The sequence below is a fragment of the Engystomops pustulosus genome, chromosome 5 (assembly GCF_040894005.1).
Source record: "Engystomops pustulosus chromosome 5, aEngPut4.maternal, whole genome shotgun sequence".
NCBI classification, from domain to species: Eukaryota; Metazoa; Chordata; class Amphibia; order Anura; family Leptodactylidae; genus Engystomops; species Engystomops pustulosus.
In genome coordinates, this window is record NC_092415.1 from 160,444,752 (window position 1) to 160,469,310 (window position 24,559).

The window sequence follows — 24,559 nt, forward strand, 5'->3', positions numbered from 1 at the left end:
AGCCACACATTATTTAACTACTACATTTCCACTGGAGAACATTAATATAAATGTACTTAACTGGTCTGATTCATTAACCCTACATTACACTGGAGCTATATATCACAATAATAGGTGTGTAAATTCATGCTAAGCAAACCATAGCTAAATTTCAATATAGATTTTCCCAAATGTGTAGTTTTGATTATATCTCTTTATGCCACAAATAATTTTCTTAGAAATGATCCCCCACTCCTCACAGTTTGACAATTCACCTTTTTCTCTGCTGGTTTCTGCTTCCTGCCTTCTCTCATTGCAGAAAAAAAACACATAAGCAATTATACTCACTAACAACAAAACAATACACCCAGAAACAAATGTTCTAGAAAACTCAGTATGTCTCAGGTACATATCCGATGACAGCTGAGGTCTGATCTCACATTAGATCCTGCCCCAAAAGGATGTAAGCATTCTTTTTTCCATTATCCCATAAAAAGCTTTCAAAAACTAATTTTGGGACATTGATCTCTTGGCAGGGGCGGATTAAGACTGCCATGGGCTCTGGGCTGTATGAATATTGTAGGCCCTACAAGTCCAGAATTCACTTCCTACACATAGTACCAGAATCAAGCTTCTTGAGGAAAGGAGGATGTGCCCCTTCTGCTGCTTTTTAATCTGGGTTTCAGGACCTTTGGAGGAATTTTTATTTGAGAGCATGAACAGATGTATGAAGATTTCATGGGTGAAGGCCCTTTTCAGTATAAAATTGGTGGTTTGGTGACCTGCTACTAATGGTGTTAAACTTTAGTTGAAAGGGTCTTTTACAGATGTACCAAATAGACAATGGGGAGAATTTATTTGGACTTTCATTTTCAATGCCAATCTTAAAATTCCCCCTGGTAGCGCTTTGGTGCTATCTTCATAGTTGCGCCGCAAACTCTGCCAATTCCGACTTAATGATCTGAACTGGCTGAGTTTTTTGCTATTCTATCCGTCAATTTTGCTACAGTAAATGTGGCGGGCAGTCCACCCTCTGCCCGCCCTGTTCCCTGCCCTTACACACCTAAAGTGGCATGTGCATGAAAGAAGCCAGAAAGCTGTCGGGGAGGGAGATTCATTATGACTAAGATTCAATATAGAGGCAGTCCCCGGGTTACATACAAGATAGGGTCTGTAGGTTTGTTCTTAAGTTGAGTTTGTATGTAAGTCGGAACTGTATATTTTATCATTGTAATCCCAGCCAGAACTTTTTTGGTCTCTGTGACAATTGGATTTTAAAAATGGTGGGTTGTCATTAGAATCAATATTAACACTAAAGCTTCATTACAGACACCTGTGATAACTGTTACAGCTGATTATTGTAGCCTAGGACTAAAGTACAATAAATTACCAATATCCAGAGGTCCGTTTGTAACTAGGGGTCGTATGCAAGTCGAGTGTTCTTAAGTAGGGGACCGCCTGTACTGCAATACAGTATAGGCAGGCTGTAATAAAAAATGCTTGGTGACGACCATGGGAGCCTCTCAGGGGCTCCATACTTTTGTCATTCCTTTAACACCAGGTATCTTTTGGCAGATTTTCCACATTTATCTCCTATTTCCCACAAGATTTTTCGTTTTCCAACATATAAGAACTTTTCACATATTGTCCCATAGATTATACAATGGTTGAAAATGCTGCCATTAATAACCAGAGCTTTCACAAAGCGTAATCCCTTCAAACTTCGATTAACTAAAGTAATGAATTCTGAAAAATATTGTCATACTGTGCAATATTTGTGCTGCAGGCAGAGTAACTACCAGAAATAAACCTATTAAATATTTCTAATAAATTATACTTTAGACTTGTACTGCTGTAGGGTATTCACTCAATGATTTACACATAAAAATACTCTAGCATTGGGATTTGTAATGCATAAAATTACCGCCTTACTATTAATATTAGAGTGAGCATTCTATATTTCAACACTTAGATAATTGCAGATTCTCATTAAGATGAGAATAAAAATAAAAGTAAAAATCAATGAAATAAAAATAGTTATTTTGACATGACATGGTGTACATTGTGTGTAATGTATTATTTATTTACATGTATTAGACATTTGTCCTATAGGGTAAATAGACTTTACAGTGTTTCACATGGAAGGTCTTGCAGGTTTGAGAAACTTTCACTCATTGTAATGTCCAGCATGTAATACAGAAGCTATAGCAAAGTAAAGTGGGTACAGAAAGTATTCAGACCCCTTTACAGGAAATCTACCATCATTAGACAAACATACTTTTAGACAGGTGTTGTTAATCAGATGCAGGTGCAGGTCTTGTATTGGCCAGGAATGGAGGTGTTTCGGTGGAAAATCGTTTTATAAATCATGCTAATGAGCGTCCAATGCCCCTGTGTTCGTCACACCCCTTCATTAGCACTTTCCGTTCAGATATTATCCTAATTATTTGCGCCCACACATTGACTCAAGCAGCCTTGCCTTTATTTTGAGCGCAGCAGTGTATAATGCACTGTTATGCTTCCGGATTAATTCACCGCGGCTGCGCCATAGAGAAAAAGGGAGGGCGGGCAGTGCTGCTTGAGTCAAGCTATGTGCGTGAATAATTAGGGTAATACCCGAGAGCCAAACGCCCTGTGTGACGTGCACAGGGGCATTGTACGTTCATTAGCATAATGAGCAAAAAACGCTTTTCTGCTGGAACACCTCTGTTCCTGGCCAATACAAGACCTACATCTGCATGAGAACACCTGTCTAAAGGTATGTTTGCCTAATGATTTGTGTTGTTTCACTCTTAGTTTGCAGCCAATTGCTGAGTTTAAAACAGTTCTTTTTTTCTCATTAATGTACACTCTGCACAGAATAAAAAGAAATGCAAATATTTTTGCTAATTTATTAAACAAGAAAAACTGAAATATCATGATCAGAAGTATTCTGATCCTCTGATCAGTATTGAGTAGAAGCACCCTTTAAGCTAGTATAGCCATGAGCTGCAACATCCCCCACCGTGAATTGACCTTTGCATGTGGCTGTAGGAAGCCGGGGTCCAGGATACCACACAGGTTGGCTAGTGCGGCCCAGCGCATGGCTATGATAAAGGGGCCTGGTATCAAAAGCGGGGGTCTTGTCCACAGCCTGGCAGGTCTCCAGCAGGTGGTGTATGCAAGAAAATGGAGGGAGAGGCTGACAGAGTAGGTTTCTCCCTGGGGCAATGCCTGTCTGCGGATAGAAGATGGGGTGCCCTTGGTGGTGTACAGCCTGATCCAGGGATCACTCAGAGGCACGTTGGTGAAGTATAACTTACAGTTCTTTATTGGAACAGCAGCACAAAACTTCAGTTGGATTGAGGTAGCTGATTGGAGTTCAGGTCCTCAGGAATGTGTGAGCGCAGTCTTGTGAATATCTTCAGGCTGGGCAAAGAATGTTGTAACAGAGTCCTGGTGGTGGAGCTCTGCTTTGGATCTGGTCTTCTCTCAGGCCAAGGCGCCAGAGAAGCTTGCCCCAAACTCCTCTGTCTAGATGGACCTCCTGGTCAAAGACATAGACTGATTGACCTCCATGACCTCTTGCACTGACCGGGAACTCTCCAGACACAAGGGGCTTTATCATCTCCCCTTGTGAGATGGAAGCTCCCTTGTCCAACCAGCTAACTCTTACCATCTCAGTAACAAAGAGGATACAATTGGACAATGAGATTAACACTCGCCTCCCAGGCAGAGACTTACAGCTGTATACTCTATTTTGATGCTGGAGACCCCCTAGTGAAGTGATCAGGCTCACCAGATACCTCCTGACATAGAGAGGGATTGATTTCACAACACCTATTAACCCTTTGCATTGGCATGGGGTGTTGCAGAGTCTTCTTGAGAATGATACAAGTTTTTCACAGCTGGATTTGGGGATCCTTTGCCATTCTTTCTTGCAGATCCTCTACAGTTTCCTCAGGTTGGAAGGTGAACGTTGATGGACAGCCATGTTCAAATCTCTCCAGAGATGCTCAACTTGGTTTAGGTCCGCGCCATTGCTGGGCCAGTCAAGCATGGCCACAGAGTTGAGGCTGCTGCTTTGTTATTTTAGCTATGTGCTTAGGGTCATTGCCTTGTTGGAAGGTGAACCTTAGGACCAGTTTGAGTTCTAGACCACTCTAGAAGAGGTTTTTATCCAGGATATATCCATGCTTGGCCACATTCATCTTTCCTTCAATTGCAACTAGTCGTCCTGTCCCTGCACTCCTATAGCATGATGCTATAAAAACACTACTATAGCATGATGCTGCCGCCACCATATTTCACTGTGAGTATTGTATTTGGCAGCTGATGACCAGCGCCTGGTTTTCTCCACACATATCGCTTAAAATTAACACCAAAAGTTAAATCTTCTTCTCACCAGACCAGAGAATCTTACTTATCATAGTCTGGGAGTCCTTCATGTGTTTTTTTGCAAACTGTATGTGGCTTTCAAATGCCTTGCACTGAGGAGAGGCTTTTGTTTTCTTCTCTGAGGTAAAGTCCAAACTGGTGGAGGGCTGCAGTGATAGTTGACTTTGTGGAACTTTCTCCCATCTCCCTCCCTAAATCTGTGCCTTGCCACAATTCTGTCTCTGGGGTCCTTGGGCGCTTCCTTAACCTCATGATTTTCATGTGCTCATGTGCTCTAACAGCACTGTAAGCTGTGAGGTCTTATATAGACAGGTCTGTGCCTTTCCTAATAAAGTCTAATCAATTCAATTAAACAAAGCTGGGCTTGAATGAAGGAGTAGAACCATTTCAAAGTGAATCAGAAGGAAATGGACATGTGAGTTAAATGCATGTCACAGCAAATGGTCTGACTACTTATGATCATGTGGTATTTCAGTTTTTCTTGTTTAATAAATTAGCAAAAATATCTACATTTCTGTATTTTTGTGTGGTGTATGGGGTGCAAAATGTACATTAATAAGCAAAAAAATAATTACCAATTAGCTGCAATAAAACAAAAAGTGAAAAATTTAAAGGGTTTTGAATAGTTTATGTACCCAGTATAAATTTATGATTGACCACTATAGAACAAGTAGTACCAGCTAGGGGATTCAAAAGTCAGAACTGGGATGATCATCTAATTGCTGGGCTAACTTGACATGAGACCAAGGTGGAGGAAAATAAAAATTCCATGTTTTAACAAGCTTTCTACACCCATATCCATTATCAAAACAATTGGAACAACCTCAATATGGAGGACAAGTTTTAACTACATCTACATACAATTATCGCCATTGCATAAGCAATTCCTCCATAGTATCACACTAATATACACTGGCACTTGAATATACATCCTACAAAAAAAATGCCAGACTTCAACCACAGTTTTTGTCATCAATACACTGTACTGGAGGGACACAAAACAACATCAGGGCAAGACTAGCGGAAACTGATGACAAAACCTGTGGTTGAAGTCTGTTTTTTTACGTAGGATGTATACCCATATCCATTAGCCTGATGCGATCTGAAAGAGGAGATCATTCTCTTTAATACAACACCAGCAGCATGTTTTTAGGTATTATAGAACAGATTCTGAACTGACACTACCCCTATTACCACTAAACGTGACTCATCTCATGTGAAAAAAAAAACGTATTTACCTATCATATTTATTTAAGGGGAATAGTTTTTTTTAGTTAAACAAATTTCACATAAAAATTGAATTCTAGAAAGAACATTCATACCCTACCTGAGGGGGCTGGTAGTTTAGTGGGGTAAAACCTGGTGAAAGGTTCTCTTAAACTGAATTAGGATAGCTAGAAATAGCCTTTGCATGTCTATAAATCTGGGAAAAAGTAATGTCCATTGTTTGGATCCATTGACCGATGCATGAAAACTCTAGGGTTAGTTAATGTGTTCTGTAATTTCAGAGCTTCCTAACAGAAGATAAAATGTAAAATGTAAAAATAATGAAAATATACACATAAAACATCTAAAAAGACAATAAATTATTTTCAGACACTGTTGGCTACATACACATTTTTGCAAACATCAGCCATTGCTTTGCTACAATCCATTCAAATACAATAACAGAGTCTTTTATTGAACGCCATATTCAACATTTGCAGATTTGCAGGAACATCTTTGCTGACTGTGTTTTACTTTATGCTCAGTATTCTCATCATAGATTTATGGAAATGTGTGAACTTGCTTATAGAGTTGTACATTCAAATGTAGATTTAGAAAGCATCGTACAAACCTTTACCAAGGGTTTTTTAAATTAAAAAAAATCTTAAAGGGAAAGTGTAAAAAGTTTCTAACTCTCTAAGACAGTTTTACCCAGTGGGAGTGATTTAGCAAAACTGTCACAAGTAAGTCTGAATTTACACTAACCTATGCCCGTCGTACCGTAGCCGGGCGGGCATACATCCGCCGCGAAGGAGAGGAGGATGGGTGACCCCTCCCCTCTCCATAGAAATGCACGGCGTATGGGCCATGCACACTGGGAAAGATAGGACATGTCCTATCTTTTGGACATGTACGGAGCAGTACAGTGTTGCACGTGTGGGGCACAGTATCGCTCCGTGTGGCCACTGTCGTCCATGGGGGCCACAAGCTTACTCACGTCCCCCTATATGGTTGCATGAATGCGGTCTAAGTTTCCTTTAATACGAACGTATGATTGTGGCCATGTGCTACCCATACCGAAATGGGTAGCACACGGTCGTATTAAAATGTTTGTCTGAAAGGGGCCTAAGGGGCATAAACCAGTGCACAGTTATCCTATATAGTTTTATGCTGCACCAGATTCATCACTGTGTCGGATGCTGGATGATAACTGTTCATAATTTAGACCATCTATTAGCTTGTCTAGCCAGAAAACTTCAGCAAATTTTTTCTTGCAGCTACATATTTTTGTCCCACTGATTTGTCCTGAAAAGCAATGGCCCTATTTTCATACGAGTTGTAACAGTACCTACCCCTTCATAAATGTGGGGCAAGGCATTTCTTTGGGGGAAATGATGAAGAAGTGTTCTATGTTGACTCCCTTTAGCAATAAATGGAGGGAGCCATGCATACACATTTTGATTTGTGTCAGTATATCTGATTCCATTTTTCTCCTTGACAATTTTTGGGCATCTGTTAAACCATTATTTTCACGTAAAAAATACAAAATGAGCATTTTCATAAATTAGATGACAAAACACCTAATTACCCAGCATTATATTAGAAAAAAGCAGACTGCACAAAAATGTAATCCGTGTGCCATACAATTCTTTTGGGTAGATTCATTGGGGACATTTGTGTGTGTCTTTTCTTGTTTTTTTCCAGGTTTTGGACTTGTTTTTATTTATCTTAGAGGTTGATATATCAAACAGCTGAGTAAGGGGTTTCTGCGACCTTTCGTCAAAAAGTCACACAAACTTTTCTGCAACTTTTTCTAAAGTTTTTCCATGACTTTATTTGCGACTTTTGTGCACCCAAAATTGCGACTTTCATACGTTCACATCTGGATTTTAAAGACATATCTGGTGCAACACAGAAAAATTCTTGCGCAGCTAATTTTCTAACCGAGTGGAAAAGTAGCAAATTTAGGAGCAAATATATCAAATGTGCCCAAAAAGGTGCAAAAATAAGAGAGAAAAAAAAGAAAATTCTAAGATAAACGACCCCCAGGTCAGTCAGGTCAGTAAAAAAAAGGACATGCAAGTAGTCACATAATGAATGTGTGAATGAGCCCTTGGAGTTGGAGAAGATAAGAGTTGCAATGAGCAAACCCAAACCCTCAACTTCATTCAGAATTCCGGGTTCTGCTTCAGTGTTCAGGCTCTACCACAACAGCCATTAACACCTTTGATCGCTGCCGACACCATTTGCAGGTGTTAACTCTTTAAATGCCACCGGCAAAATCCCTGGGTGTATTTAAATGCTGGAACAGCCATTTTACAGAGGATTGTTGTTCCTTGTGACGTCATAAATGCCACTGATGGCACCTCAGGGTGGGGGGGTGTTCACGTTTGCTCATCCCCTAGATAAGAATCTAAGAGTGGCAATCCAATTGCAGAGTTTTCCATTTGCCTCTATAGAACTGATAGAATGTTGTACATATCAAATGCTGTGCTCAGTGTTCTGTGTCATGTTCCCATGATTGAAAACCAGTTGTTCACTTAGGAATAAGACACTCGTGTATCATAAGTGGAAAACCCCTTTAAGACTGACTACTGTTTTGAATATAGTTTTGTAATAATAAAAAAAATATATATATATTGATAGATCAATAGAGAATTTACAGTGATTGTTTAGTAAAAAAAAATGTATTAACCCCTAGGCGCACCAGGATGTTATAGTACGTCCCCGCGGCTAGATGCTAAGTGCACGGGAATGTACTATAACGTCCTGCTTCTGGCACTGGCTCACAAACGGAGCCAGCACCAGAAGCAGTGGCTGTCAGCGGTCTACCACAGCTGACACCGCGCTTTAACACCCCCGATCGGAGCCGACTCCGATTGCGGATGTTAACCCCTTACACGCTGTGGTCAAGCATGACCACAGCGTGTAAGGGTATTTTCGGTACAATAGAATAAAATACACAAAACCCCCACATATTTGGTATCCCTGCATCCATAAAACAGAATCGTTATTAGATCAGCAAAGTGAACCCTGTAAAAAAAAAAAAAAAACTCCAAAAAAGATAATTTTTAATTAATATCCTATAAAAAATGCCCTAAAAAGTGATTTAAAAATGTTATGCACTCTAAAATAAGACCAATTCTTCTAGCAAAAAAATAAAAAAAGTTATGCATATGAAAGACAATGATGCTAAAATTAACATTTTTGCCAAATTACTTTTTATTCAGTAAAAATGGGAAAAAATTAAAAATCTATATAAATGAGGTCTTTTTAGTAATCGTGGCGACCCATAGAATAAAAATAATATACTATTTTTATGGTATGGTTAACGGTCAAAAAAATTTTCCTAAAAATTGATGATTTTCATTTCCTCCACCAACAAAGAGTTAATAAAATCTCACCAATTAGCTATAGATGCCCCAAAATTACGTACCAGAAAAGTGCATCTCATGTGCCAAAAGAAATAAGCCCCTATAGGTCCACATTAAAAAAAGAAAAAAATTATAGCCTGTACAATGTAACACAGCAAATCTGATCTGGATGGCACCTTCTTCCCTTCTATGTCTGGCCATACAGCAGGATACCACCACATATGGGGTATCAGTGTACTAGGGAGAAATTGGGTATCAAACTTTGTGGAGCCTTTTTTTATTTAATCCAATGTTTAATTTTCCACCCAAAATGAGTGTATTGTGAAAAAATATTACAATTTCTAGACTGCAGCTCCATTTTTGTTTTAACCCCTATAAAACACCTAAAGGGTTAACAAACTTCTTAAAAGTGGTTTTTCATATGTTGAGGGTGTAGTTTCCCTAATGGGGTAATTTATGAGTCTTGCTATTATTTAGGCCTCTCAGTGTCAATTAGAAGTTCAGCAGGTCCATCTAATACAGGTTTTGTTGATTTTACAAAAAATTTGAAAAATTATACCTAAATTCTTAGCCTCATAACATTCTAGTAAAATATGTGGAATCTTAAAAAACCATCCAACATAAAGCAGCCAAATGTAAGTTATGAATTTATTTGGGTGCTATGACTATCTGCATCAAAAGTAGAGAATTTAGAACGTTGAAAATAAAGAATTTTTCAAAATTTTTGCCAAACACAAAAGATTTCATCCAAATTATTAAACTAATTTGAAGTACAATGTGTCACGAGAAAACAATCTCAAAATCCCCTGGATATCTCATAGCGTTCCAAAGCTATAACCACTTATAGTGACACGGGCCAGATTTGAAAAATGGGGCCGTGTCCTTAAGGCCAAAAGAGGTTGAGTCCCGTAGGGGTTTAAACATATTTTCTATCTTGACCGAATAAAAGTATATTTTCAAATGGTTTCTAAAACCTCTATCTCCCAAATAAAAAAATTACAATTTAGGGAGACTTTAAAAAATTTTGCATTTGTGCTATTCTTCCTCTCTTTTACTGTGATGGCTGTGATGGGTGCTGGCAGAAACAGCGTCCGCCAGTGCCCGATGGCACAGTCAGAATCCGATCATCTTCTATCACTGTCACACTGTCACTATTGGACCCGGGGCCTACCGGAGGTTTCTCCGGTAATCCGGTGGGCCAGTCCGATGCTGCTGTGATTAATCTAGAAAATGAGACTATTTACAACTAGATGATATCTCTTGACACCCCCATGATCCGCTGTATAAAGTGGCTGCGACAAGTGCTGCAGCCTTTGAATTTTTTCCATGGTAAATCAGACCCCCACAGATCAAACTGCTAATAAATGCATTTTTATATTATCAGTTGTAAAACCAACCTTCATTTGGTGATGGAAACATCCAAGCCCAGAATTCCAAACACTTTTGTGGTGAGAAAAGAACAAAACTAATCCCATAAAAAGGTAAATGATAGGACTTCTTTAAAAATAAAAAAGAAAGGGAAAAGTTTAGGGGTCAGATAAATATGATCAAGTCTTTTAAAAGAAAGAAAATAAAATGAATGTCCCTATAAAATGAAGCTGACTTACTGTCATTGGATGTGCACTGTTAGCTCTTATGTATGGGACAGCATGTCTCCTATTCTGACATCATAGTCCTGGTAATGCAGACAGTACCGGGAGCTTCTAGTCTACATTGGCCATTAGACCACTGTTAACTGTAAAATTCTGATAAAAGAACCTCTGAAAGAAAGGTTTTTTAATTATAAGATTTTTATAGTTCCCTGGTGATTCCTGCACAGCTTTAATGGTAAGAACATGATATGTATAAAACTTCTGTATCTCATGGTCCTGGAACATCAAATACAGTCTCTAGTCTGCAAAACAGCATTAACAGGAAATGCTCATCCATTTGTACCTGCCACAACACCGAGCTGAAGCGCTAAGTCAATTAACAGGAAAACCTCTCAAGATTATTCTGTATAAATGCATTGGGTCTATTTTTATATTCCACTTATAGAGAAGACACAGGGAGTTTCCCAGTAACTTCACATATTATCTCATCCAATGGCATTTTAAAGGAAAAGTTCCATCATGAAAAACAGTTTCCAAAACAACTACTAACCCAGAATGACATTGCTGGAGACAAACTGGTGACATTGCAGAAGACACGACACAATATTCACCCCTGACAAAGTGTTGCAGCACATTCGTCACCTTACCCTTCCAGCAAAATGAACTCAAAATAAGTCAAAGGGGGTTATTTATCATATGATAAACAGCATGAGCGCCGGTGTAAGATCATCCTGTGGATGCCACACCAGAAATAACGCAAGCGGTGAATTTTTATGTTTAAAAATTAGCGGCAGCAGCGAGTGTGGAGGCGTGGGGACAGGAACGTCCACCAGTCACGCCCACCGCCCAGCCGGCCACATACTCCTTTCACGCCCCTCCATGATCCTCTTGCGTGGAGGTGGCATAAAGGGAAAAATAATCGCAAGTTCTAGCAATAGTTAGCATTTGTGATTATTTCAGGGCTTCTACACCACTGGTGTGGCACAGAAGCCCTGATAAATACCCCCGAAAGTGAGTAAGTCTTTAACAATGTACAACTGTTGCGGAGATTTATCAGAAATGTCTGAAAGCAAAACTGTAGTAGTAGCATGTGGAGACCAATCAGAACTTTAATGTTATAAAAAGCTGTGGAAAAATTAAAACTTAAGCTCTGATTGGTTGCCAGGGACAACTAGAAAAGGTCTGCTTCCAGACTCTTCAGATAAATCTCTCCCTGTATGTCTATCTGGCTGGTCGAAAGCTTATCTTTTATTAATAATAAAGAGGCAAATTACTTTCCTTCTGGCAGAAGAAGTATATAAAAAGAACACAATAGAATTTAAAACAGCTGGAAAAAAGTCACTGCTTTAAATTAGGGAGTTGCAGTTTGGGTGCAATAAAACAATCATTTTTTTCTAAAGCACATTCATTTTAGCTAGTGCATCTATTGCTAGCTTCACATCTGCGTTGGAAATATACCGTAGTTGTTTTGCTCCATAGAAGGAACCGAACAATAAAAAAACAGACATTACACCAGCTGTGACTCCCAGTTTGTGCATCGCTAGGGTACTTTAGTTTGGGGCCCTTTTAACAACCGTAATTTGCAGGGGAAAGGGGGATTGTGTTCACGGAGCCCACTTCATTCAATGAAGGGCTCTCTCAGACCAGAAGTCCCCTGGAAAACAGAGGTAAAGTCCTTTGTCCAAGTTGGCCACTCATGGGATGAAGCGAATCCAGTGCCTCCTCTCCCAAGAAGTTCTGGTTGGGCACAGGGTCAGAAACCAGAAGAACCAAAATGATATGGGTGCCGGAGCAGGGTTTTCTCTGTCTTTCCCCGGCCCACTGTGAGTTTTCTTGGAATACCCCTTTAATTAGGTTTCATGGATGGATGAAATTAAACTATATTTTGTACTTGAAATCTTATATCATGCCCAAATAACTCAGAAGTGACCATGCTGTATAAAGTGAATCCTCGTTGAGAACACCAACAATTACAAATTTCAAATGGTCTTCTAATGCCCCTCCAATCCATCTTTAACCGGTTAAGGACCGGGCCCTTTCCCGTTTTTTCATTTCCATTTTTAACTCCCCACCTTCAAAAATCTATAACTTTTTTATTTTCACACGTAAAAAGCTATGTGACGGCTCGTTTTTCGCGTAACAAATTGCACTTCATAGTGATCGCATTGAATATTCCATGCCATGTACTGGGAAGCATTTGTGTCGTATTCTTGTGGGCTTGGATATTACGGCTGTCACTTCATGCCACAAATGATGCATCTAATTTATTCTTTGGGTCAGTGCGATTACAGGGATACCAAATTTGTATAGGTTTTATAATGTTTTCATACATTTACAAAAAGTAATACCTCATGAACAAAATTTTTTTTTTTATTTTGCCGTCTTCTTGTGCTTTTCCATACTTTGTTGTATGGAGTTGAGGGTGGTGTCATCTTTTGCAACTTTTGATGATGTTTTCAATCATATTATTTTTAGGACTGTACGACCTTTTGATCACTTTTTATAGAATTTTACATTTTTTTTTAAATGGCAAAAAAGTGCCAGTTTTGACTTTGGACGCGATTTTCCGTTACGGGGTTAAACGCAGTGAAAAACCGTTATTATATTTTGATAGATCAGGCATTTTTGGACGCAGCGATACCTAATGTGTTTATGATTTTTACTGTGTATTTATATTTATATCAGTTCTAGGGAAAGGGGGGTGATTTTAATTTTTAGGTTTTTTTATTATAATTTTTTTTTTAACTTTTTTTTTATTTTTATTTTTACTATTTTTCAGACTCCCTAGGGTACTTTAACCCTAGGTTGTCTGATCGATCCTACCATATACTGCAATACTACAGTATGGCAGTATATGGGGATTTTACTCCTCATACATTACAATGATAGCACATTGTAATGAATGGGTTAACCCGAAGTAGCTTCGGGTCTTCGTGAGACTCGAAGCTACCATGGTGACGGATCGCCGCTCCCCGATGACGTCACGGGGAGCGGCGATCCTCGGAAAGATGGCACCCGCGATCGGTGCCGGCACCGATCGCAGGTGTTACCGGTAAGCCTTTGCTGCAATATGCAGCAGAGACTTGCCGGCTATGGAGAGGGCTCGGCCCGCGAGCCCTCTCCATGCATCGGAATGCGACCGCCGCCGTGAATACACGGCGGGCGGTCGCGAACCGGTTAACACTGTTAGCCACCTAAGCCATCTTTCTCCAAGTTTCTCCTCTGCCTCACCTATCTGCCATCTCTCCACTGGTTAGCCATTGCACAACAAATTCAGTTTAATATATTAGCCATGGCTTAAATGACTTATGTCTACACCCAGTCCCCTTTTTATAGATGTCTGAAATAATCACACAGATAATCTCCAATCTGCAGAAGATCTTCTGCTTCACAAGCATATCCAGGACTTCTCCTGTGCATCCCCCATACTTTGTAACTTTCTACCAAACATGCCAGACTGTCCTCCATAGTCAAACATAACATTCAGCAAAATTCAGCCAAACAAAATTCAGCCAAAACTGACACCATCACTTGTTTCAGTTGAATACAAACCTATTTACAAAAATGATAACACATACCATATATACTCGAGTATAAGCCTAATTTTTCAGCACAAAAAATGTCCTGGAAAACCCAAACTTGGCTTATACTCGAGTAAAAAAATATTGGTTTTACCAGGTTTTTGGGGTAAAATTAGGGTCCTCGGCTTATACTTGGGTCGGCTTATACTCGAGTACATACGGTAAATCACCAATAGAGGACCTCACTTTTACTAGGTTTAATCTCAAATTTTAGCCTTAAATGTGATATAGGACGTGTGCTAGCTGGAAAGACCGGCAATAACGCTGAATAAACTCAGCAAGTCAGTTCAGTTCCAGCTGTCAGCGTTCGGTCCTGATGCTTCAGCAAGCACATTTTGTGAGTGTGGTATGAGTTGGATGCATCACACTCACTTGTGTGTGAGGGGCCTTAGACTTAGCTGTAGCTTGAGTGATGGACGGCTGAAGCAATCAGCTGCCGGGGATATCATCCATGGATAAATTTCCAGGGCTCAGTTCACTGTTTCCTGGCTACTTGGTTCTCCTGCCTGTTAACTGTTCCTGACTATGTGATCTGGTTCTTCTGTGACCTGTGGTGTAACAGCTCTGAACTCTGTATCCTGTCAGCACTGGAACACCATATGTACCTCCAGCCAGAAGAGAAGCACAATCTGTATCTCGTCTTGAACCTCCTTTATCCTGTTTGTGTGTCTGCTGACCATGACAACATGTCAGTTATTGGAGTAAAGCTTCTGCTTTTTCTTGTTTTGTCCTTTCCAAATACATGTCCCATATATCCACAGACATCTATTTAACAGCCTCTTATAGGCCATGATTTATTTTGCATAATAAAAAATAGCAGACACCTAACTCCTGCTGAGTTCAGTGGGTGGCAATCCTTGGGGAAATCCATTGCAAAAAGTGCAAAAAGAGTCAATTAGTCAAAAGTCTAGTTGGTGTTCAGTAGAATTTTCTCAAAGGTACTTGAAAGAGTAGGCTAAAATCATCTACAATATCCAGTACAAGGGCAAAAAAGGAAAGAGCAAAAATGTAGTACACAATGGGGGTAAATTATTAAGACTGAGTCTTAAAATCCCGCAAACATCCCCCCCCCCTTCCCGTGTCCCGGATCTCTTTGATTTGGGCAGAATCTCCGCCAGGTCAGACCTGTAGACCAGGTTTGGTCTGGCAGAGATTTCTGCTACAGTCTCTGGGCATTCACACCCTTGCCCACCCCTGCTCTCCGACACGCCCAAAGTGGCATGTGGAGCGAAAAACAGCCTGAACTGGCGGAGATTGGGAGATTTACATTGGCAGACATAATAAATTACCCTCAGTGTACTTTTTTTAGTAATAGAATTAGTGGCTGATATAGTCTATCAAAAAAGCCAGCTACAGATTCCAGTATGAAAAAAAGACATTTTAAATGGACATTTCTTGTAAATCTACTCGTGTAGTGGGGATTATTTATGCTTCCCATGACTTCCCATGACTTCCCGCTTCCCATGAGATTCATTTAAGTGGCTTTGGCCCTTTATTAAATGATCATTTTCTTCAACTACTGTGTGGGATTTTTTTTTTTAAAGTCCCAAAAAATTCTCACAATACATGAAAAGTCTCAGAACATACACCAACAGGGGACAGGGGTAACTATGAGACTTTTTACTGCCAAAGTCCCAAGTCATGAATCTGGCTTTGCACGGTGTTGCACTAGCAGTAGTTCTAGGTTTACTCTAGATTAATATTAATGAAAAATAGTCCTGAGAGACTTTTTAGCAGTGAAAAGTCCCAAAAACATCAATAAGACTTTTTTACACCAAAAAGCCTAGGAAAACTAAAGATAAATAATCTCCTGTGTCATAAATGTCTGGAAAATGGTGTTTAAACTTTTTCCACCAGAAATCAGGAGGTCGTTCTGATTGCTATTATATGACAATGTGGTAATGTACATGAGGCTGAGCTCATCATTGCACAAAAAATATGGTTTTGTGAAGTTTGCTGAGATCATCACCCATGCACATCAAAGCTGGACACAGTTGCAGTAAACTCTCAGCAAAGTGACTAGTAAACTATTGTATGCCCCCGAGACAACACTCTGTGAACTAACTGTTTGGTCTAATGCATTTGACCTACTCAGATAAAGCAGGAAAATCAAGATATATCTATTGTTGATATGTTTAGCCCACAGAGTATGGGATACAGTTGTAGGACATATTAATCTGTGGGAAATGTTAGATCTGTACAAGTTTTCTGCCTCCAGATGTAAACAAGAATGTTCTCATACTCTGGAAACAAATACAGATCTATAAAATAATAAGAAATTGAGTGGGAGAACAGTTATTTTGCTATTTCTCCTTAAAACTATTTAGTGTCAACATATTTTATTAAAGGAAAAAAACAATACAAGTTTGCACAATACATCTAGAGTACCTTCACAGGGAGGCAAGTGCAAATTTATATTAGGCATACAAGAAGTGCCCAATTGAGAGGAAGGAGCACGAGAAACAGTCTTGTAAAAAGTGACCTGAGACCCAGAAACGGGAGAATGAAAGGAGAACAAATAAGTAGCTGGGTAGAAAGTGTGACTGATGGGCTCGGCAAGAAATTTAATGTATTCAATCCAAATATGCCACATTTTAAAAAAGGAAATCATCTGGTCCTCATTCAATAACGAAATCTTCTCATAAGATTAATCCAAAAAGAAATCATGATTTATGAGCGGGGAGATCGAAAAGAAGTAGCTGGGTAGAAAGTGCTCGGCAAACAATATAATGTATTCAAGCCAGGTTTGCCTCATTTTAAGAAAGGAAATCATCTTGTCCTCCCTCACTGCTGAAATCTTCTCATAAGATTCATCCAAAAAGATATTATGATTTTAAAGCAATTTAAATGTTATAAAAACTCAACACTGCTGGCAGGAAGCCAGGTAATGTGAAATAGTTTTATAAAGTACCGTATATACTCGAGTATAAGCCAAGGTACCTTGTTTTACCACCAAAAACTGGGAAAACTTACTGACTCAAGTATAAGCCGAGAGTGGGAAATGCATTAGTCACAGCCCCCCCCCCCAGTATATAGCCAGCAATCCCCCTGTAGTATATAGCCAGCCAGCTCCCAGTAGTATATAGCCAGCCTGCCCCTGTTGTATACAGCCAGTCTGCCCCCTGTAGTATACAGCCACCAGCACCCTGTAGTATATATACTGCCAGCCTCTGTAGCATATAGCCAGACCCCTGTAGTATATAGCCTGCCAGCCCCTTAAATTATTTAGCCAGCCCACCCTTTAGTACATATTGGCTGCCAGCCCCCTGTAGGGTATATCTTGTGGGTTAAAAAAAAGAATAAACTGACTACTCACCATTCCTTAAATCAGTATAGCATTGCTATTGGAACCTGTGACCAACTGAAAATCACATATATAATCTATTCACTATGCCTTTCTTTCAGACTGCCACTAATATAGAAGTAGCACCATGTATTGAAAATATCTGAAATGCACCACTTCCATTTAAAATAAAGGTGCCTGATCTCCTTTTATTTTTAATCCTGCACAAAGCCCTGGCATGATCCTCTCACCGTGCTATAATGCCAATTACAGCTGCCTACATTGTAGTTATAAGTTACTGATTCCAATGTTGTGGTAAAAGTCATTCAGAGAAATTGATTCGCAAAAAAAGCAAAGCCCCATACTGTACTAAATATAGCTGGAGCCAAGAGGAGAAAATTGCATGCATTCATATTCCTCATCATGATTCAGATATATGCAGTGCATGCTTCATTAACAACACTGCTGATTTGTTATTTTAATGGCAGCTTTTCCTCTTGTAAAACGTTCCCATCACAATAGTCCAGTGAAGCCAGTCAGAAATTATTTGGCTCAATATACAATATATTTAGACTAATAGCAAAGAGCAGCAAGACTTCATTCAAGCATGGTCACATCAAGTGTTTTCACTGCACATATCAGGCTCCATAAAAATCGCCCCCTACAGTAAGTGCTGTACATAAATTGTCCCTCCGGTCTATCCAAATGTGACATACCCATAACAGATCAAGCGTTACTTTACTGTGATAACACTACGGCACATTAAAGATGACAATGACAGAGCAGAAACCAATCAGATTTAAGTATTTGTCTCATAGGACGCTACTATAGCTACAAGGGTTAATCCAAGTCTAAATCTGGTGTCAAAGGAGTCGTCCAAGACTAGATAATGATGGTTTTTCCTTTACCTTGGAAACCTCTTTAATAAAGCAATGAGTATAACTATGTGTATTGCTGTTATGACCTAAGGGCATTCTGTGGAATTGTCACTGCCCAATTTATTTCAATAAGATTTGTAGAAATCCATGTGCTTGCCGCTGAAATAACCCATTCAAGTGCTGCAAGAATAAACCCATAGAGTTCCACGTCATTAAAGTAAAACACACACCCAATCTAAGGAAACGGAGCCCTTCATTACAACCCAAAACAATAACAGGCCACAGTCCATGCTAACTAAAAAGAAACAAAAATCCTCCTACCAGTAAAACCAACATCAAGTGCGGCACTTTGTTAGGGTTTAAGACATACTATGTCTGTCTATAGTTTATATATTTTAGAGAAATATTACTTAAAAAAACTGGCAGCACTTCCAAAGCTGGCGAGGATCAATTGGATTTACTCAAACAGCGATGTTTCAGGCTCCATTACTGAAGCCTTTCTCAAGAAATTTTATAAATATTTTAGAGAAAATTAAATTTCTGTTTTTGCGCAAACTTATAAATATTGAGGCCAACTGCATGTAGTGGCAGATTATTACATACATATATACATAATACATATATATGGCGGCTGTATGTATACGTCCCCCATATGCCAGCAATGGGTGTGCAGGGTGTTACGAAATGCATGTGTGCTGCACCGTACCGCTCTGTACCCCGGGAAAACATAGGATTGTGGCACCGTGCGCCATGTATCTATGTGCAGCGAGCAGCGCCAATGTGTAAATGTAGCCTAAAACTATGTTTTTTTTCTGGTGCACTCAGTTAATGGGTGTGCGCCATAATTATATTCGGACTTTCAACATAAATGTGGCCCCCGCTGTAAATTGGTAACGGAATGCCCCTTTAGGTGCAGAGTTTTGTGTGTCCTGGCGGACGTGTATTCATGCAGTGCCACCAGTTTTGTAAATCTGGGCCAATATCTTTTAAATGCGCCAGGGGTGGGATCATGCCTACCAGTACACCCATTACATTCTTCCTTCACCGTTATTCCTGCTGTTTCACCCCTTCCTCCTTATAGATTGTAAGCTCTTGTGAGCAGGGCCCTCACTTCTACTTTTTCATATGACTATGTTATTACTCTGTAATGTGTTGTTTTGTTTGTATATGTCCCCCACGAACAGTAAAGTTCTGCAGAATTTGATGGTGCTTTATTTCACTTTATTTTTGCAGAGAATAACTATTGTTGTATAAAGGGACAGTGCTGGGGGCAGCCAGGTGGTTCTGGGAAGCACAGAAAGAAGAAAACAGATGCAATGGCAGGCATGACCCAGCCCTTCCATAAAGATAGAAACAGTAAAATGACAAACAGGAAAGAAATATCTAATAAAAGCTAATACAGTGCTACTCACAATGCGTATTTCATTTGTAGGGCGATTTGGTAGCTGGTAAACTCCCTTTAAAAGATGATGATCCCACAAAGATCCCCTTTAATAAATATAAGCCCTAGACATGTAATACGTTTTAGTGGCGGTGGTGAAACTAGAGAAATGAAGGCATTTTTAGATCATTAGAAATAAAGTGTTGCTACATTTGGCTGAGATGGGAATAGCTGTCTCTGCTTCTGTCTCAGGTGGGCAGGATTCCAGAACCAGCTGAGCTGCTACATTGTTTCTGTAACTTCCATAGTACAAATCAGAGCACAAGAAGCACTGCAGACAGGGAGCAGAGGCCGTTTTCAGGGAATTTACACACGTCCATACAACTTAAAGGAGTTCACCCAAGATTAATGTTATCAAATCTCCGATTTCCACTGATCATGAGAATTAGCCCTAGTTCACACAATCGCTGTTTCCTTGGGCATACGGCCATGTTTTTTGTGGCTGTCTCAAGGCTCCATGTATTTCGATGGGCTCATGCCCTCAGCTGAGGATTTATGAGGACCGTGTCTGAGCATGTGCCACATATGTGGCACCCTGACCAGGTGCCATAGACCACTATGGGGGTCGTGTCACAGTCCCCGTACAGTTGTGTGCATGAGGTTTTAGAGTTTAGTTCTCTGTCAGATTGTAGCAGAAGGTTCTCCATGTGAGATACTGCTCCATTCATTCGTTTGCTGCTAGGGCTCCTTTTTGATAGTTCTGAATCTTTTGGGAAAGCAGATGCAAAATTATGGAACCTGAAAAAGCTATTTAGAACAGGTTTCCTCTAATCTTTACCCTAAAAAATACTACAGGGGATTAAGTTCTGCCTCCAAGGGCCTTTTGCTTACAGTACATCTGATTCTGGCAAATGAATAAATATGAATAATATTTAAAAAAATATTATTTTCAATACTTTAATAATATATTCCACAAAAAGAACATTATTCTTAGTCTAGCCCTGGACTCAGTATGCATCTTTGCATAAAATGTCATTGTTTGCCAAGTGTAGCGGATTCTAAAGAGTAAAGAAAAGAAACATTGGTATAAATACTGTAGGTCTAAGGGTTTGTCACAGCCTTCCCATGTGTACCAACTACAGTCCGCTTTAGACAATATCACCCATTTTGCAGATGAGTCATTGCTGCATTCCTGGGTCCCAGTGCAGAACATGTAAGGGGACTCCCTACTTAATATACCCTAAATATAGTATGGATAATTTCTTATATATAAGAGAAACGTTTGGGTCTCTTTAGGCACCAGAGCTCTGCTATAATCCTTATACCTATGCCTCTCCTCTTATACTCTATACAACCTAAGTTTACAGTAGTAGCATCTCCTTTCTTATATGTACTACGACAATCTTTCTTCTCAGAACTTGTAACCCCCTGCCCTCAGTAAAACTATAAAACACAAGGTAATGATATCACATCAAAGCATGTGAGTGCCATAGGTTGAGATAGAGAAGCCTCTAAACACTAAGATCTGAAGTCAATAAGATGCCTTGAATTGACAATAATAGTGTTCTGGAATTCAATGTGACTCTGTATTTGTGTGCAAGAGCCACAGGTTGTACCTGGGTAAAAATATGGTTTGTATGGCAGAAGCTATGTATACATTATGCATATGTAACACTATACCTCCCATACCAATCACAGAAATGTGGATCTTATGTGCCCTATGTGTAAGGAGCAGCAGGTCACACAATCACATTACCACTCCAGAGACAGTGAGTGTTCAGCTACTCCTAGGCAGAGTCATAAAGATGACTGGAGAAACAACAATTTCTGGGGTCTTTCCCCCACCTATCAGACAGATCATGTATACTAACCCCTTCTAAATAATATTATCTCTTAAAAAAATACAAATATTTTAGTACTATCATACAATAGGAGGCAATACATTAATCTGATTTCATTGCAAAAATGTCTGCAGATTTACAATTTTTCTTTTGAAAAGATTTTCATAAATAAATTCCATTCCTTCCTATTAGACGATCCAGTTACATATCTAATACGACCATAAATAGTTAATAGACATCTCAGCTCATGGACAAAAACATCTAATAAACATCCAATATGCACAAATTATTCATAAAAAAAAGCCAAACTAGTTTTGTAATTTCCTGGTTCTTTCATTTCCAATCAAAGCAAATCTCATTGACTCCTTCCCTGTACCCAGTAATATTCTTGTCTCAGCTCCTGTGTTATAAATGCTGGGTTGTATATGGTTTGACTGCAAATCAAGCAAAATAATAAAGTGCACTTATACTTCCTCATACAGTAAAGCAAAGCAACATGACGATGGAATAATAACATACAGCAAAGGGCTGTTAGCTATAGTCTGCATTAGTTAATGTTTGTTTCCATATAATAATGTTATTAATGAGCTTTGGACAATGTATTCAACTACACATTAAATATAATATATATATATGTATATATATATATATATATATATATATATATATATATATATATATATATATATATATTGGATATGAGGGGGTATGTAGCCAGTGTGATCACTAACTATATTCAGCAAACAAAAATAACCCATCATATCTGTCTCTTTTCTGAACAGCGGGCCACATGTACCCAGTGATTTCATAGAAACATGACAAGCAGTACTATAATAAAACGGTGACTATTGGGTTTTACAGCATGTAAGCAGATCACATGTACATTGTCTCAACAATACTCAACTTTGCTTATAGGAATATAGGGGTGTTATTCCTATAAATATCTACAGCAAGGATAGCTGATAAAGATAGATGGATAGATAGATAGATAGATAGATAGATAGATAGATAGATAGATAGATAGATAGATAGATAGATAGATAGAGGAAAAGACACTCAGATGACAGATAGAATGATAGGTAGATAAAAATGAAAGGTAAATGATATAGTGATCGATAAATATGAGATAGGTGATAGACTGCATAGAAAGATAGATTATAGATAGATAGAATTAAAAGATAGAAATATATTAGATAACAATATATTATGACAGATTGAATGATAGATAGATGTGAGATCACATAGAAAGATGGCTAGATAACAGAAAGATAGATGATAGATAGATTGATTGACTCAATATTAGTTAAGATAAACAGGATATATAGACAGACAGAAAGATAGATATACAGATAGATAGTTCAGAAATAAAGACACATAGATGCATTAATGATTGGGGGAAAAGACTATAAGATAAGACAGTAGTTATGAGACAGATGTATAGATGGATATGATGTACAAAAAGGTGGACAGGTAGATACATAGACAGAAAGGTCAGAGGAGACCACTGTCTTAGACTTCTGGAAGACAACACTCCTGTCATGCAGACATCCCTGACTTGAATCCACAATTCTGTTTCCCTAAGGAATTCTGGAGAGGAGCAGCACAAACAGACCTGGGGTTGAGTTGGGAGTCAGTAGTCCAGGCCCTGTGTGTACTTGCAGTAAATCACACACTACTTAGTGTGAACAGCAGCTGAATAGCTGTAGACATCCAGCTCATGAGGACTCCACACAAGAGCATTGTCTCATCTGTCACCCCTGAAGACAATGCATAAATGTCAACCACAAGAGGAAAACTCCCATCATCCAAAACCTAGAAGAATGGTAGCTGTGATCATCCTTGGAAGCTGAGGCTGCAAACTCCTCATCAACAACTGGCACAAATCCAATGGGCAGGGGGCATACTGAGGGGCATATAATTATAACCCAGGATAATAGAAACTGCAGACCTGGTCATACACTGGGGGTTGTATTCCTAATAACAGGGACCGAGCTTGTAGGGATCATTCCTAGGACTGGGGTCAGGAGGGACTTAGTGCTGGTCACATACATTGCACTGATGTAGGAATAACTTAGATGGAAGACTTTCCTTACCTGCTACATCAACAAGTACAATTTGCCTCCTTCTTACACAAGGACCACGTCTCCTTCACCATACACATTTGTCTTGTGAGAATTGTTCTTGTATGGTGGGTAAGTGTGCACTCCCTGGAGTGTGAGTGTGACAGGAGCAGGGTCACATTGCAGTATGACCCCAACTTGTGATGGAAAACTTGAGTGGAGTTGAATGCCGATACAGGCGGCCACTTGCAGTCCTCCTCCTGCACGGCTCTACATGGCGAAGACACAACACAATGGCAGCTGCTCGGAGAGCAACAGGCGTCACTGCACACTGACAGACAGAGCCCTTACCTGCAGCTACTACCTGACGCCGCCCGAAGGACAGGGAGACAGGGACAGCATGCTGCTTGTGGCGGGTGACAGCCCTGACCCGTGCTCTCACTGCACTCCCAGCATCGTGACGGTGACAGAGGGCGCCTCCTGCTGCAGCCCCGGGATACGGACAATGAGGCAGACAATGCACACACACCCTGCACAGTCTGGGTATCTCCTCAGCTCTGAGGGGCTGGGTGCTGCTGCTGTGCTGTGATGTGGGTGGGTGGGTGTGATGGTGACTCTACACCAGTGTCATCCCTCTGCTGTGTGTGTGTGATTTTCAGGCATGACCCTGTTCCCAGCTAATAATCTCTCAGCAGCCTTCACCATCACCATCATCATCATCATCATCTGACAGGAATTTCTCTCCTCTCTGGCAATTGCTATTCACTGGCTGCTTACTTACCAGTCACGTTACAGCAACCTGTCTGGCATAAATAATTCCTCCACGTTGGAAAATCAGCACTGGAAAATTGTGCCATCCATTCAGGTCCTAGGCTGAAGACAGGTCCTAATAATGGGGTCGTATTTTATATTATTCACATCATTTTTCTGCCTCAGCAAAAGTGCTGTTTATTTGGGAGAAATGTAAAATATAACAGTGCAGTGCACCCCTCATCATATGACACCAG

At 39.7% G+C, this 24,559-nt stretch overlaps 1 protein-coding gene across 3 annotated transcripts in view; it reads right to left on the reverse strand.

The window, feature by feature from the left end:
• LRRC3B (leucine rich repeat containing 3B) overlaps positions 1 to 24,278 on the reverse strand; it is a 106,825-nt gene extending 82,547 nt beyond the window's left edge. The window contains exons 1-2 of one of the 3 annotated variants that reach the window (XM_072153605.1): positions 23,904 to 24,277; positions 23,586 to 23,822 (exon numbers count right to left, since the gene is read on the reverse strand). The gene's annotated coding sequence lies outside the window, so the exon portion shown is untranslated. Of the gene's footprint in view, positions 1 to 23,104; positions 23,300 to 23,585; positions 23,823 to 23,903 lie in introns of those variants that run through there. The other 2 variants (XM_072153606.1, XM_072153607.1) reach the window with 2 other exon arrangements.
• Positions 24,279 to 24,559: the final 281 nt, after the last annotated feature.